Source organism: Kogia breviceps, chromosome 8 (assembly GCF_026419965.1).
Source record: "Kogia breviceps isolate mKogBre1 chromosome 8, mKogBre1 haplotype 1, whole genome shotgun sequence".
Lineage (NCBI taxonomy): Eukaryota > Metazoa > Chordata > Mammalia > Artiodactyla > Physeteridae > Kogia > Kogia breviceps.
Window position 1 is genome coordinate 55,994,062 of NC_081317.1, and position 15,536 is coordinate 56,009,597.

The 15,536-nt window shown below is 40.4% G+C and overlaps 1 long non-coding RNA gene across 1 annotated transcript in view; it reads right to left on the reverse strand.

Moving 5' to 3' along the window:
- The window catches only part of LOC136794764 (uncharacterized), a 47,028-nt gene extending 31,824 nt beyond the window's left edge, over positions 1-15,204 (reverse strand). The window contains exons 1-2 of the long non-coding RNA XR_010841965.1: positions 15,094-15,204; positions 13,640-13,766 (exon numbers count right to left, since the gene is read on the reverse strand). This is a non-coding gene — a long non-coding RNA (uncharacterized lncRNA). The remainder of the gene's footprint in view (positions 1-13,639; positions 13,767-15,093) is intronic.
- Positions 15,205-15,536: the final 332 nt, after the last annotated feature.

The window sequence follows — 15,536 nt, forward strand, 5'->3', positions numbered from 1 at the left end:
AAAAACCCTCAGTCCCAGCTTTCAAGGGGGTTGAAGATTGCTATGAGGAATGGAAATTTGGAATTAGAGTAGGATAAATGATGTAATTCAAAACACACGCTGGACATATAATCCAGTGGGCAGGGGGGAGAGTTGATATCTGAGCCGAGGTTTGTAAAGGGCTAGGAGGTAGCCAGTGAAGGCAGTGTTGTGTACATATGGGGAGTTAGATTCCAGGTGATGGATCTATGAAGGCAGAGGCAGGGAGGTGACAGAGAACATGCTCAAGGGCTCTAGGAGTTGAAAACTGTGACAACTGCTCTTTCTTTTAAATGAAGTACAGTTGATTTACAAGACTGTGTTAGTTTCAAGTACATAGCACAGTGATTCAGTATTTTTGCAGATTATACTCTATTATAGGTTTGTACAAGATAATGGGTATAATTCTCCACGCTCCACAGTATATCCTTGTTGCTAATCTATTATATAAACATAGTGGCTTGTGTCTGTTAATCCATGCATTTATATACACTAATAATGAAATATCAGCAAGAGAAAGTATAAAAACAATCCTGTTATGGGGAGGGGGAAGGGTAAGCTGTGACAAAGTGAGAGAGTGGCAGGGACATATATACACTACCAAATGTAAATTAGATAGCTAGTGGGAAGCTGCCGCATAGCACAGCGAGATCACTTCTGTGCTTTGTGACCACCTAGAGGGGTGGTATAGGGAGGGTGGGAGAGAGGGTGACTCAAGAGGGAAGAGATATGGGAACATATGTATATGTATAACTGATTCACTTTGTTGTAAAAGAAAAACTAACACACTATTGTAAAACAGTTATACTCCAATAAAGATGTTTTAAAAAATTAAAATTAAAAAAAATAAAAACAATCCTGTTTAAAATCACATCAAAACAAAATTCCTGGGAGGTGAAAGACCTATACTCTAAAAACTATAAAACTCTGATGAAGGAAATTTAATATGATTCAAAGAAATGTAAAGATATCCCATGCTCTTGGATTGGAAGAATTCCTATTGTTACAATGGCCATAAGACCCAAAGCAATTTACAGATTTAATGCAATCCCTATCAATATACCCATGACATTTTTCACAGAATTAGAGCAAATAATTCTAAAATTTATATAGAAAAACAAAAGACCCTGAATTAAAAACAGCTCTTGGGGAGTTCTTCAAGATGGTGGAGGAATAAGACATGGAGATCAGCTTCCTCCCCACAAATACATCAGAAATACATCTACATGTGGAACAACCCCTACAGAACACCTACTGAACACTGGCAGAAGACCTCAGACAGACCTCCCAAAAGGCAAGAAACTCCCCATGTACCTGGGTAGGGCAAAAAAGAAGAAAAAACAGAGACAAAAGAATAGGGACAGGACCTGCACCACTGGGAGGGAGATGTGAAGGAGGAAAAGTTTCCACACACCATGAAGCCCCTTCATGGGTGGAGACTGCAGGTGACGGAGGGGGGAAGCTTCAGAGCCGCAGAGGAGAGCCATCTGTGCCATGTGGCTGACAGGGTCTTGGTGCTCTGTCCAGTTGTCAGGCCAGTGCCTCTGAGGTGGGAGAGCCAAGTTCAGGACACTGGTCCACCAGAGACCTCCCCACTCCATGTAATATCAAATAGTGAAAGCTCTCCTAGGGATCCCCATCTTAAAGTTAAGACCCAGCTCTGCTCAATGACCAGCAAGCTACAGTGCTGGAAACCCTATGCCAAACAACTAGCAACACAGGAACACAACACCACCCAATAGCAGAGAGGCTGCCTAAAATCATAATAAGGTCACAGACACCCCAAAACACACCACTGGACACAGTCCTGCCCACCAGAAAGACAAGATCCAGCCTCATCCACCAGAACACAGGCACCAGTCCCCTCCACAAGGAAGCCTGCATAACCTACTGAACCAACCTTAACCACTGGGGGCAGACACCAAAAACAATGGGAACTACAAACCTGCAGCCTGTGAAAAGGAGACCCCAAGCATAGTAAGTTAAGCAAAATGAGAAGACAGAGGAACACACAACTGATGAAGGAGCAAGGTAAAAACCCACCAGACCAAACAAATGAAGAGGAAATAGGCAGTCTACCTGAAAAAGAAATCAGAGTAATGATAGTAAAGATGATCCAAAACCTTGGAAATAGAAGGGAGAAAATACAAGAAACATTTAACAAGGACCAAAATAACTAAAGAGCAAACACACAATGATGAACAACACAATCAATGAAATTAAAAATTCCCTAGAAGGAATCAATAGCAGAATAACTGAGGCAGAAGAACAGATAAGTGACCTGGAAGATAAAATAGTGGAAATAACTACTGCAGAGCAGAATATGAAAAAATAATGAAAAGAACTGAGGACAGTCTCAGAGACCTCTGGGACAACATTAAACACACCAACATTCGAATTATAGGGGTCCCAGAAGGAGAAGAGAAAAAGAAAGGGACTGAAAAAATATTTGAAGAGATTATAGTAGAAAACGTCCCTAATGTGGGAAAGGAAAAAGTCAGTCAAGTCCAGGAAGAACAGAGAGTCCCATACAGGATACAGAAGAAACATGACAAGACACATATTAATCAAACTATCAAAAATTAAATACAAAGAAAAAATATTAGAAGCAGCAAGGGAAAAACAACAAATAACATACAAAGGAATCCCCAGAAGGTTAACAGCTGATCTTTCAGCAGAAAGTCTGCAAGCCAGAAAGGAGTGGCAGGACACATTTAAAGTGATGAAAGAGAAAAACCTACAATCAAGAGTACTCTGCCCATCAAGGATCCCATTCAGATTTGGTGGAGAAATCAAAAGCTTTTCAGACAAGCAAAAGCTAAGAGAATTCAGCATCACCAAACCAGCTTTACAACAATGCTAAAGAAAATTCTCTAGATGGGAAACATGAGAAAAGAAAAAGACCCACAGAAACAAACCCAAAACAATTAGCAAAATGGTAACAGGAATATGCATATCGATAATAACCTTGAATGTAAACAGATTAAATGCCCCAACCAAAAGACACAGACTGGCTGAACGGATACAAAAACAAGACCCATACATGCTCTCTAAAAGAGACCCACTTCAGACCTAGGGACACATCCAGACTGAAAGTGAGGGGATGGAAAAAGATATTCCATGCAAATGGAAATAAAAAGAAAGCTGGAGTAGCAATTCTCATATCAGACAGAGACTTTAAAACAAAGACCATTACAAGAGACAAAGAAGGACACTACATAATGATCAAGGGATCAAGTTAAGAAGAAGCTATAACAATTGTAAATATTTATGCACCCAACATAGGAGCACCTCAATACATAAGGCAAATGCTAACAGCCATAAAAGGGGAAATGGACAGTAACACAATCATAGTAGGGGATTTTAACACCCCACTTTCATCAATAGACATATCAACCAAAATGAAAATAAATAACGAAACACAAGCTTTAAATGATACATTAAACAAGATGGACTTAACTGATATTTATAGGACATTCCATCCAAAAACAACAGAATGCACTTTCTTCTCAAGTGCTTATGCAACATTCTTCTGGATAGATCATATCTTGGGTCACAAATCAAGCCTTGGTAAATTTAAGAAAATTGAAATCATATCAAGTATCTTTTCCAAACACAACGTTATGAGACTAGATATCAATTACAGGAAAAAATCTGTAAAAAATACAAACACATGGGGCTAAACAACACATTACTAAATAACCAAGAGATAAAATAACCAAGAACAAATCAGAGGAAATCAAAAAATACCTACAAACAAATGACAATGGAAACATGATGACACAAAACCTTTGGGATGCAGCAAAAGCACTTCTTAGAGGGAAGTTTATAGCAATACAATCCTACCTCAAGAAACAAGAAACATCTCAAATAAACAACCTAACCTTCCACCTAAAGCAATTACAGAAAGACAAAAAAAAAAAAAAAAAAAAAAAAAAAAAAAAAAAAAAAAAACCAAAGTTAGCAGAAGGAAAGAAATCACAAAGATCAGATCACAAATAAATAAAAAAGAAATGAATGAAACAATAGCAAGGATCAATAAAACTAAAAGCTGGTTCTTTGAGAAGATAAACAAAATTGATAAACCATTAGCCAGACTCATCAAGAAAAAAGGAAGAAGACTCAAATCAACAGAATTAGAAATGAAAAAGGAGAAGTAACAAGTGACACTGCAGAAATACAAAAGGTCATGAGAGATTACTACAAGCAACTCTATGCCAATAAATGGATGACCTGGAAGAAATGCACAAATTCTTAGAAATGCAGAACCTGCTGAGACTCAACCAGGAAGAAATAGAAAATATGAACAGACCAATCACAAGCACTGAAATTGAAACTGTGATTAAAAATCTTCCAACAAACTAAAGTCCAGGACCAGATGGCTTCACAGGCGAATTCTATCAAACATTTAGAGAAGAGCTAACACCTATCTTTCTCAAACTCTTCCAAAGTATAGCAGAGGGAGGAACACTCCCAAACTCATTCTACGAGGCCACCATCACCCTGATACCAAAACGAGACAAAGATGTCACAAAGAAAGAAATCTACAGGCCATATCACTAATGAACATAGATGCAAAAATCCTCAACAAAATACTAGCAAACAACACAACAGCACATTAAAAGGATCCCACACCATGATCAAGTGGGGTTTATTCCAGGAATGCAAGGATTCTTCAATATATGCAAATCAATCAACGTGATACACCATATTAACAAATTGAAGGAGAAAAACCATATGATCATCTCAATAGATTCAGAAAAAGCTTTCGACAAAATTCAACACCCATTTATGATAAAAACCCTGTAGAAAGGAGGCATAGAGGGAACTTTCCTCAACATAATAAAGGCCATATATGACAAACCCACAGCCAACATCATCCTCAATGGTGAAAAACTGAAACCATTTCCACTAAGATCAGAAACAAGATAAGCTTGCCCTCTCTCACCACTAGTATTCAACATAGTTTTGGAAGTTTTAGCCACAGCAATCAGAGAAGAAAAAGAAATAAAAGGAATCCAAATCAGAAAAGAAGAAGTAAAGTGGTCACTGTTTGGAGATTACATGATAGTATACATAGAGTATCCTAAAGATGCTATCAGAAAACTACTAGAGGTAATCAGTGAATTTGGTAAAGTTGCAGGATACAAAATTAATGCACAGAAATCTCTTGCAATCCTGTACAGTAATGATGAAAAATCTGAAAGAGAAAATAAGGAAAACTCCCATTGACCATTGCAACAAAAAGAATAAAATACCTAGGAATAAACCTACCTAAGGAGACAAAAGACCTGTATGCAGAAAACTATAAGACACTGAGGAAAGAAATTAAAGATTATACAAACAGATGGAGAGATATACCACGTTCTTGGATTGGAAGAATCAACATTGTGAAAATGACTCTACTACCCAAAACAATCTACAGATTCAATGCAATACCTATCAAATTACCAATGGCATTTTTTACGGAACTAGAATAAAAAAATTCACAATATGTATGGAACACAGAAGACCCTGAATAGCCAAAGCAATCTTGAGAAAAAAAAATGGAGCTGGAGAAATTAGGCGCTCTGACTTCAGACTATACTACAAAGCTACAGTAATCAAGACAGTATGGTACTGGCACAAAAACAGAAGTATAGATCAATGGAACAGGATAGAAAGCCCAGAGATAAACCCAAGCACATATGGTCACCTTATTTTTGATAAAGGAGGCAAGAATATACAATGGAGAAAAGACAGCCTCTTCAATAAGTGGTGCTGGGAAAACTGGGCAGCAACATGTAAAAGAATGAATTTAGAACACTCCCTAACATCATACATAAAAATAAACTCAAAATGGATTGAAGATCTAAATGTAAGGCCAGACACTATAAAATTCTTAGAGGAAAATAGGCAGAACACTCTATGACATAAATCACAGCAAGATCCTTTTTGACCCACATCCTAGAGAAATGGAAATAAAAACAAACATAAACAAATGGGACCTAATAAACTTAAAAGCTTTTGTTTAGCAAAGGAAAACATAAACAAGATGGAAAAGAAAACCCTCAGAATGGGAGAACATATTTTTTCAAATGAAGCAATTGATAAAGGATTAATGTCCAAAATTTACAAGCAGCTCATGCAGCTCAATACCAAAAAAACAAACAACCCAATCCAAAAATGGGCAGAAGACCTAAACAGACATTTCTCCAAAGAAGATATACAGATTGGCAACAAACATATTAAAGGATTCTCAACATCACTAATCATTAGAGAAATGCAAATCAAAACTACAATGAGGTATCACTTCACACCAGTCAGAATGGCCATCATCAAAAAATCTACAAACAATAAATGCTGGAGAGGGTGTGGAGAAAAGGCAACCCTCTTGCGCTGTTGGTGGGAATGTAAATTGATACAGTCACTATGGAGAACAGTATGGAGTTTCCTCCAAAAACTAAAAATAGAACTATCATACGACCCAGCAATCCCACTATTGGGCATATACCCTGAGAAAACTATAATTCAAAAAGAGTCATGTACCAAAATGTTCATTGCAGCTCTATTTACAATAGTCAGGACATGGAAGCAACTTAAGTGTCCATCGACAGATGAATGGATAAAGATGTGGCATATATATACAATGGAGTATTACTCAGCCATAAAAAGAAATGAAATTGAGTTATTTGTAGTGAGGTGGATGGACCTAGAGACTGTCATACAGAGTGAGGTAAGTCAGAAAGAGAAAAACAAATACGTATGCTAACACATATAGATGGATTCTTAAAAAAAAAAAAAAAATGGTACTGATGAACCTAGTGGCAGGGCAGGAATAAAGACGTAGACATAGAGAATGGGCTTGAGGACATAGCGGAGGGGAGGGGGAAGCTGGGGCGAAGTGAGAGTGGCAGCGACATATATACACTACCAAATGAAAACTAGTTAGCTGGTGGGAAGCAGCAGCATAGCACAGGGAGGTCAGCTGGGTGTTTTGCTATGACCTAGAGTGGTGAGATAGGGAGGGTGGGAGGGAAGCTCACGAGGGAGGGGATATAGGGATATATGTATGCATATAGCTGATTCACTTTGTTGTTCAACAGAATCTAACACAGTAATGTGAAGCAATTATACTCCAATAAAGATCTATTAAAAAATATATTTAGCAGTTTCTGGCAAACAACATGTACTCGGCATAACTTAATTCCTCTGGACCTCAGTTTTCTCAGCTGCAAGACGGGGGTTATTATGGATTGAATATTTGTTTCCTCCCCAAATTCATATGTTGAAATCCTAACTTTCAGAGTGATAGCATTAGGCAGTGAGGCTTTGGGGAGGTGATTAGGTCATGAGGGTATAGTCCTCATGGAATTAATGCCTTTATAAAGGAAAATCCAGAGAGCTTTCTTGCCCCTTCTGCCCTGTGAGGACACAGTGAGAAGATATCCATCTCTATGAACCAGGAAGCAGCCTCTTACCAGACACTCCATCTGCTGGTGCCTTGGTCTTGGACTTCCCAGCCTCCAGAGCTGTGAGAAATAAATGTTTTTATTTAAGTCACCCAGTCTGTGGCATTTTTGTTATAGCAGACTGAATGGACAAAGACAAGGATCAACAACAGCTCTTACCTAACTGGGTTGTTATAGGAAGTGTGAGAAACCATCCATGTAAAATATTAGAGCTGTTCCTATCACATAATATGCTCTCAATCAATGTTGTTTATAATTCATTTATCTACCCACCAGAAATTCTACTCTTACATATACTTGTCTGTGTCATTTTTTTGACCCAAATAAGCTTCCTCTCCTTCATAAATTGATGTAAGGTGAAGGTGAAATTTCTGTGCTTACTCAGAAGTAAAAGCATGGTAGCCAACCTCCTAAATAAAAATACCATAGAAATATGCTTTCTCCTCAATAAAAATACCATAGGAATATGCTTTCTCAGTATTGCACTAGCTAGAGAGACTTTAAAACATGGCATAGGTATCACTTAAGAGTTGCATTATTGGGCTTCCCTGGTGGTGCAGTGGTTAAGAATCTGCCTGCCAATGCAAGGGACATGGGTTCAAGCCCTAGTCTGGGAAGATCCCACACGCTGCAGAGCAACTAAGCCCGCATGCCACAACTACTGAAGCCCATGTGCCTAGAGTCCATGCTCCACAACAAGAGAAGCCACCACAATGAGAAGCCCATGCACCACAACGAAGAGTAGCCCCCGCTCGCCACAACTAGAGAAAAGCCCACATTCAGCAAAGAAGACCCAGTGCAGCCAAAAATAAAAATAAATAAACTTTTTATAAAAAGAGTTACATTATTAATGTTAGCTGGACAATATGATGTCACACTACATCAGGGTCTGACCATCAGTTGATTTTAGTCACTCCAAATCCTTAGTCTGACATTGGTGATAGCCCCAAACATACAACAGTAATTTGACATTCTCACCCAGAAGACAATCAGCTCTGCGACTTAGATGTTCCTTCTGAAAAGTCCACTGTCCATCTTCAGGTCCGAAGAATGAAGTGAATCATTTTTGGAAAGCAAAGTCAATGACCTCCTTCAGATGTATGGACAAGTGTCACTCAAACTCTTCATGCACTTAACATGCTGAGTGCAAGGCCTAGAATTCCCTCAGCTAAAGATTCCAAAACTCTCTAGTTGACCTGCATCAGAAAATACATAAAATGCCATATTTTTAAGATAAAGGGGAGGTGGTGGTATGAACTCACTCATACAGGGGAGTATGGTTCTTTACACAACTTGAACAGCCTCCAGCCATGTCCAGGGAAGGAACTTGACCAGTGAAAGGTGCATTCCAGACCTCCTGCAGGAATGGCCAGCCAGCCCCATGGTGGACATAATTGTAACAGGCTGTCAGAGCACGGTAGGCTGAACAGTACCAACAACTAGCTGAACTCAGATGAAGTACACTGAGATTAAAATTTAGCTTTCTGCACAGTTCACCCATGTAAAATAAACAAACAAACAAAAAAACATGCAGATGGATTGATATGGCCTATTCAGCCTGTGTGATAGCTTTCCCACTAGCTGATATCCAGCATTGCTTGGGTGAATGTTTAACCATTGTTAAATAAATAAATCCAAGCTGCCAGTCCTCCTGAGACCAATTACATAGGGCTGCCCATGTGAAAAACACCTTGCTCTTGCAAATCAATGCCTGCAATTTGAAGCATCTAGCCCAGTGACTTCAATTTCAGGCTTATACTTGAACCACAGTTTGATTTCTCTGTTCATTTAGCACATCTCACCCAGTCAGCACTCCCAGGGGCCTCTCATCATACCTCAGCTTTAACCCTTCTGGAGGATAAGAGCCTGAATCTTTAAAAAGCCCCTGAAGACCTTCTTGAGATAATTAGTGGGCATTTCACAAAAGTATTTAAACATACCCATATTGCCAAACATACTCTCTGTGATGTTAATTTTTTGTGTCAACTTGACTGGGCCACAGGGCCAGATGAAACATTATTGCTGGGTGTGTCTGTAAGGGTGCTTCTGGATGAGATGAGCATGTGAACGTGTGGATTCATTACAGTAGGCAGCCTTCCCCAATGTGGGTGGTCATCTAATCCACTGAGCATCTGGAGAACAAATAGCAGAGGAAGGAGGATTCATTTCCTTCCTGCCTATCCACTTACACTGGACTTCAGTTTTCTCCTTCCCTTGGACTGGGATTCACACCATCAGCTTCCCTGGTTCTCAGGCCTTCAGACTGGGACTGGAATTACATCACTGGTTTTCCTGGGTTTTTAGCTAGTAGACTGCAGACTGTGGGACTTAGCCTCCATAATCATATGAGCCAATTCCTCATTTAAAAATCTTCTTTATATATATGTGTAGATGGATAGACGGATGGATGGATGGATAGACAGATTATTGGTTCTATTTTCTATTTTTCTGGAGAAACCTGACTAATATACTGTCCAAAATTTCTGAAAATCTATAGGGCCTTTTCATAGAACTAGTAACCTTCAGAGCCTTCATATTACTTAAGTAGATTGTAATTGAATAACTTTGCCTTCTTGTTAATTCAGAAGGTAAAATAAGTCCCTAGCACTTCAGCTGTGGTCTTGAGATATACTACTCCAAGGAACCAGGGCTCCTTGAAGAAATGGCCAATTCCAGTTTTGGGGCAAGAAACCTACCAGATGAGCCCATATAGCTCATTTCACTAGAAAGGGCGGAAGTTAGCAGAGACTCCTAAGGTTGTATTAAAAGGACTCAGATGCCAACTTAAAGGGATTCACACTGGCCAAAATAGGGGCAATCTGAGTATCAATAAGGATAACTTCAATGAACTGAAACATATTAAATATGTTTAGATCCATGAGTTCATAATGATACTTACAAAATCTATTGGTCACTATTGGAAATGCTAATGAATTAACTATCTTGAAAACAGGAAAACAGAAAAAGGAATCAAGAAGTTATCCTGCCTTTCCTGTATACAGTGTATCACTAGGAAAAAAAAAAATAGTTGATAAACGGAAGTTTCTTTTTATAAAAGTATTCTAGAAAATAAGCGTAGAAGGAATGACAGAATTAGAATATCAGTACTTTGCAACTTCTATTAATGTATCTAAAGAATGATTTTCAATGACTGCCAAAATCACAAAAAGATATATATGATCAAAGATTAAATGCCTCCTAAAGAAAGAACACACTACCTAAGAGGAAGTCTTGCTAAAAACTCAAGCTTGAATTTGATCAAGTCACTTGTCTAGATCCAAATACCAAATTACTGAGAACACTCTATAAAATGTATGATCCTGTGTCTTCAACAAATTGCAACAGAAACAGAGAAGAAACCTTCAGTTTAAGTGAGTCTTAAGAGACATATCAACCCCTCCCCCCAGTAAAAGGAAGCTGTATTGATGTCCTCATGTTTCTTATCGACCCTGGAGTGAATCTGCTCCCTTTTAATCTCAAAGTCCCACAGTTTTCCCAGGACCTATAGAAATGGTCCTGAGCTACAGAAATGCTCTTACTCTGATCCACTGTTAATCCTCGGGTGCCTCCTATTCCAGTGTTCCTGAGATCCCAGATCTCATTGGGTTATATAAACTGAAGGCTTACTACTTACAATCAGACACATGTACTCTATGATTATTTATTTATCTTTTTGGCTGCATTGGGTCTCTGTTGCTGCGTGCGTGGGCTGCTCATCATTGTGGTGCATGGACTTCTCATTGCAGTGGCTTCCCTCATTGAGGAGCACGGGCTCTAGGAATGTGGGCTTCAGTAGGTATGGCATGCGGGCTCAGTAGTTGTGGCTCACAGGCTCTAGAGCACAGGCTCTGTAGTTGTGGAGCACGGGCTTAGCTGCTCCACAGCATGTGGGATCTTCCCGGGCCAGGGTTGAACCTGTGTCCCCTGCATTGGCAGGCGGATTCTTAACCACTGCGCCACCAGGGAAGTCCTAATGTACTCTAAACATATCCTCATGTCACACAAAATTTCTGATTCTGGGAAGCTCAACGGAATTGGGAAGATGAAACTGGTGCTAGAATCTGGGCTCCATAGGATTTGCCAAGGAAGGAAATCTCACTTAAAGTTGTTGTCTAAAGCAGAAAGAGTGGAAGAACACATCTGAGCCATAATCCTTGAGGTGCAGACAGGAGTCAGGAGTCTGGAGTTCACATGCAAACATTAAGTCTAAAGGTGAGATTATGGAAGGTAAATTAAACCAACAGCCAGAAACCGGTTTGGAAATAGACTTGAGGGGATAGGAGAAGAAAACAGTTGAGAAAACCTGAGATTGTATACAGAGGGCAAGAAACATTGATTGATTTTTGTTTGTCTAGTATTCCCCTTTTAATTGGAGAGCTATTTCTTCTCTAGCCTAAAGCCTTGACTCTCCTACTCCATGAGGGAGGGCAATGACCAAGGCTGAGACTCTCATGGGACCCTATCCAACTAACAATAGTGACCGGACCATAGTGACTGGTCCAAGGATGGACACAGGTCCAAGGAGGGCCAATTGGTGTTCTTCCATGAGATTTTTCTATTTGGATATTGAAGAGAAAGTGCTCTCTTTCCTGTAAGGATGAAGACATGGATGTGTCAGTAATTATCTTACCCATGATGTACAAAGAGTTGTCTCTGGCAGTACAGAATGAAGCCAATAAATTATTAGGAAACAAGAAACAAGAAGAGATGAGGGCGGAAGAAAGATGGGGTAAGTTCCAATGACACTGCTCAAGTACCTAGATCTAGTCTTGCCTGAAGTGAGTGCTATCCTTGAACTTACCAATCACATGTACCAATTCCTTCCTTTCTTTGTTTTTGTTTTGGTGCACCTTAGGTTACTGTCGCTTGCAGTGAAGACTTTCACCACTACAATGGGTAGGACAAATATGGCTTGTCTGGACTGCCCAGCCCCCATTTACCTGGTCTCCCCAGTTTGTTACCTCCATTCTTTAAAGATCAATTAGCTCCAACCTTATGAGCTCCTGCTCTCTCTCTGGCAGGAACAATAAATGGTCTTCTAGTGAATGGATTTGAATTATTCTACACTGACTGCAATGTCCAAATAACCAAAGACATAAATTGTCACTGTTGAATGTTGTAAATATTTGCTGAAAGAGGGTGCATAAAGCATTTGGAAAATATAACGCATTTTCCCATTGACTTTAGTTACCATTTCAGAGATGTTTCACAGAGGAAGACTTTGGAGCAGGAGTCAGAAGAATTGATTTTAGTCCCAGAACCTTGGTTTGGTTTTATTAAACCACATGGCATGCTCACTCTGTGTCGCTATTTTATTTTACTTTTTAATTTGGCTGCACCATGCAGCTTGTGGGATCTTAGTTCCCCAACCAGGGATCGAACCCATGCCCTCAGCAGTGAAAGCGCAGAGTCCTAACCACTGGACTGCCAGGGAGCTCCCTGTGTCACTCTATTTTAAACACTTCACATGTTAACTCATTTAATGCTCAACAACCTACCACAACAATGAAGTAGGTATTATTTTATCCCCATTTTATAAACAAAGAAATGAGGCAGAGAGTTTAAGTAGTTTACCCAACATAACAAAACTAGTAAATGGAGGGGGTCGTGTGTTTTGAATTTGGGGACTTGGGTTCCTCATCCACAAAATACAAGTTATGTGAAATGCTGTGTCCTATGGTACCAGGAGAGTATGGGCTTTGGAGTCAGAAAAACTTGAGTTAGAATTCTGAGTCTCAGTTCCTTCATATATAGAACTGGCTGACAACACCTTTCTCTTGGGTTTGTTGTGTGGATTAAATGAGATAATATATGTCAGGAGCTATGGGAAACCCTTGGAAAAATCCCTCCTTCTGTGAAGCAGAAGGGATTGACAGACTATCGCCTGTGGATTTTTTAACAAGATACTTGAAACATTTGAGACCTTTCTTAGGAAACAGGCCACTCATACACAGCAATGAGAGAAAAAAATGTTTAAAAGTCTCTCTTTGGTTAGAAATCATGCTTGCTTGATTTTTATGTTTCTGTAATAAAAGCACAGGGAGATATCTGCCACAAATGAGGTGAGAGAGTTGCAATTAGACATCACTGCGGGCCTATATGTTCTACCCTGAGGAAAAATAATAAAATATCTCAAACATGTACTTCCCCCACTCCTAGGGAACACTCACCTGGTGGCTACCACGGAGGCTTGGCTGGGCGTGCAGACAAAGCCCCACCGATCGTCACCAAGGGACTCACACCAGCTCTGGAGCCAGGATTGTGATGACAATTGAAACATCCTGCCTTCAGCAGGGGCTAAAATCAACAAGGTTAGTATCTAAATAGTGTTTGGCCCTGCATGGATGGTAACACAGGAGAGAGTGAAACCTTCTACCTTGCCTCTCACTCAGGGACCTGACATTTCCATCTCTGAGTGATTAAAAGAATCAGAGTAAGGGGCTTCCCTGGTGGCGCAGTGGTTGAGAATCCGCCTGCCGATGCAGGAGACGCGGGTTCGTGCCCTGGTCCGGGAAGATCCCACATGCCGCGGAGCAACTGAGCCCGTGAGCCATGGCCGCTGAGCCTGCGCGTCCGGAGCCTGTGCTCCGCAACGGGAGAGGCCACAACAGTGAGAGGCCCGCATACCGCAAAAAAAAAAAAAAAAAAAAAGAATCAGAGTAGGAATTCCAGTATAAACATGGCAGCATGAGACAGAAATTTCCAGTTCTCCTCCAGGATGTCATACAAAACAAGATTAACGGAAACAATAACAGTATGAATAATGACATTTTGAGCAAAATTAGGAGGGATATATAATACTCAGGGTCAAAAAATATCCAAGGGTCATCCAAAATAACCAAATCGGGTGAGGAGGTATTTAGGAAGAAGCTGTGCAGGGGGATATGCTTAATAAGCTGGTTCAGGGACTAAAAAGATGCCAGCAAGAATATACTTCCTCCAGGTAAGGGGCTCATCCCAACATGGTAGATAATCCCTTGAATATAACAAGAGCTGCAAGATCTGAGGAGAGAAGGGCAAAAATGGATTGAGTAGAAGTTGCATGAGGTGCGGGGTAGGTATGGTGTGCACTTCAAAATCCCCTTGTCCCTACTTCTTACTCCAGCCAAAAAGCTGCAGCATCCACTTCCATGCAAGCTTTGACTAGCTTTGCACAGATGCAGGGAGACAGAGCCTTGCTTCGGGTTAAGGCTGCTTACCTCTCACCCCTTGGGAACCACTCTTATACATGGCCATGAGAAACCCAGAAGTGTAGGGCATAGGGGCCAATAGATCAGTGCTTACCCCTTTCATTCCCCAAGAGAATATTTCTCCTTGGTAGAATCAAACACCTATTGCAAAGCAGCAAAATACCTCAAAAATGTATCTTTGCCTTTGGTTGCTTCCCTGTCCTGATTTCCTGCTTCCTGGAATCACAGTTCCCTCCAAACCCACCCACATGCAAGGTTTCGTTTCAGTCTCTGGATATTGGGGTACCAGGCTAAGAAAGTTAGTACCAGAAATGTCCTGGAAAGCAAACTCTCAGAGTAGGATTTGGCAGCTGATTGCCTACCCACTGGTCAGAGGGCAAGGGCCCCATTTACGGTGGCCATTTGAGGGACAAAGCATCACAATGAACTCTTACCTTGGGGTAATAGGATTAGGCACTGGTGGAAGGTGAAGAACACTTGAACAGCACAGTGAAATGGTAATTATGACGGCTGTGGCTGTGGTGTTCGTTGCTTTGGTAACTGTTTGAATATCTTGGGAAAAAAAAAAAAAAAAGATAGCTACAGGTCAACCAGCCATAAACTGTAAAAAACAGAGGGCCTCCAGGGAGGCGCTTAGGCAACCCTTATCTCCTGCAACTGTAGGGCGGACTGTACTGGAAATCAACTCAAAATCTGCCAAGGAGGCGAAGCTACAAAGAAAACTGATTATACAGCCTTGACAGTTCCCTTCTGTCAAAGTCAGGAGAGTGGGACCCAGAGGACTAGGATGGAGCCGTCCAGGTGGACAAGGCTCGGAACCCTGAACTCCCGAACCCTCCAACTCATCCCATCTGAGAGAGGCCCATCCTCCCTGTAC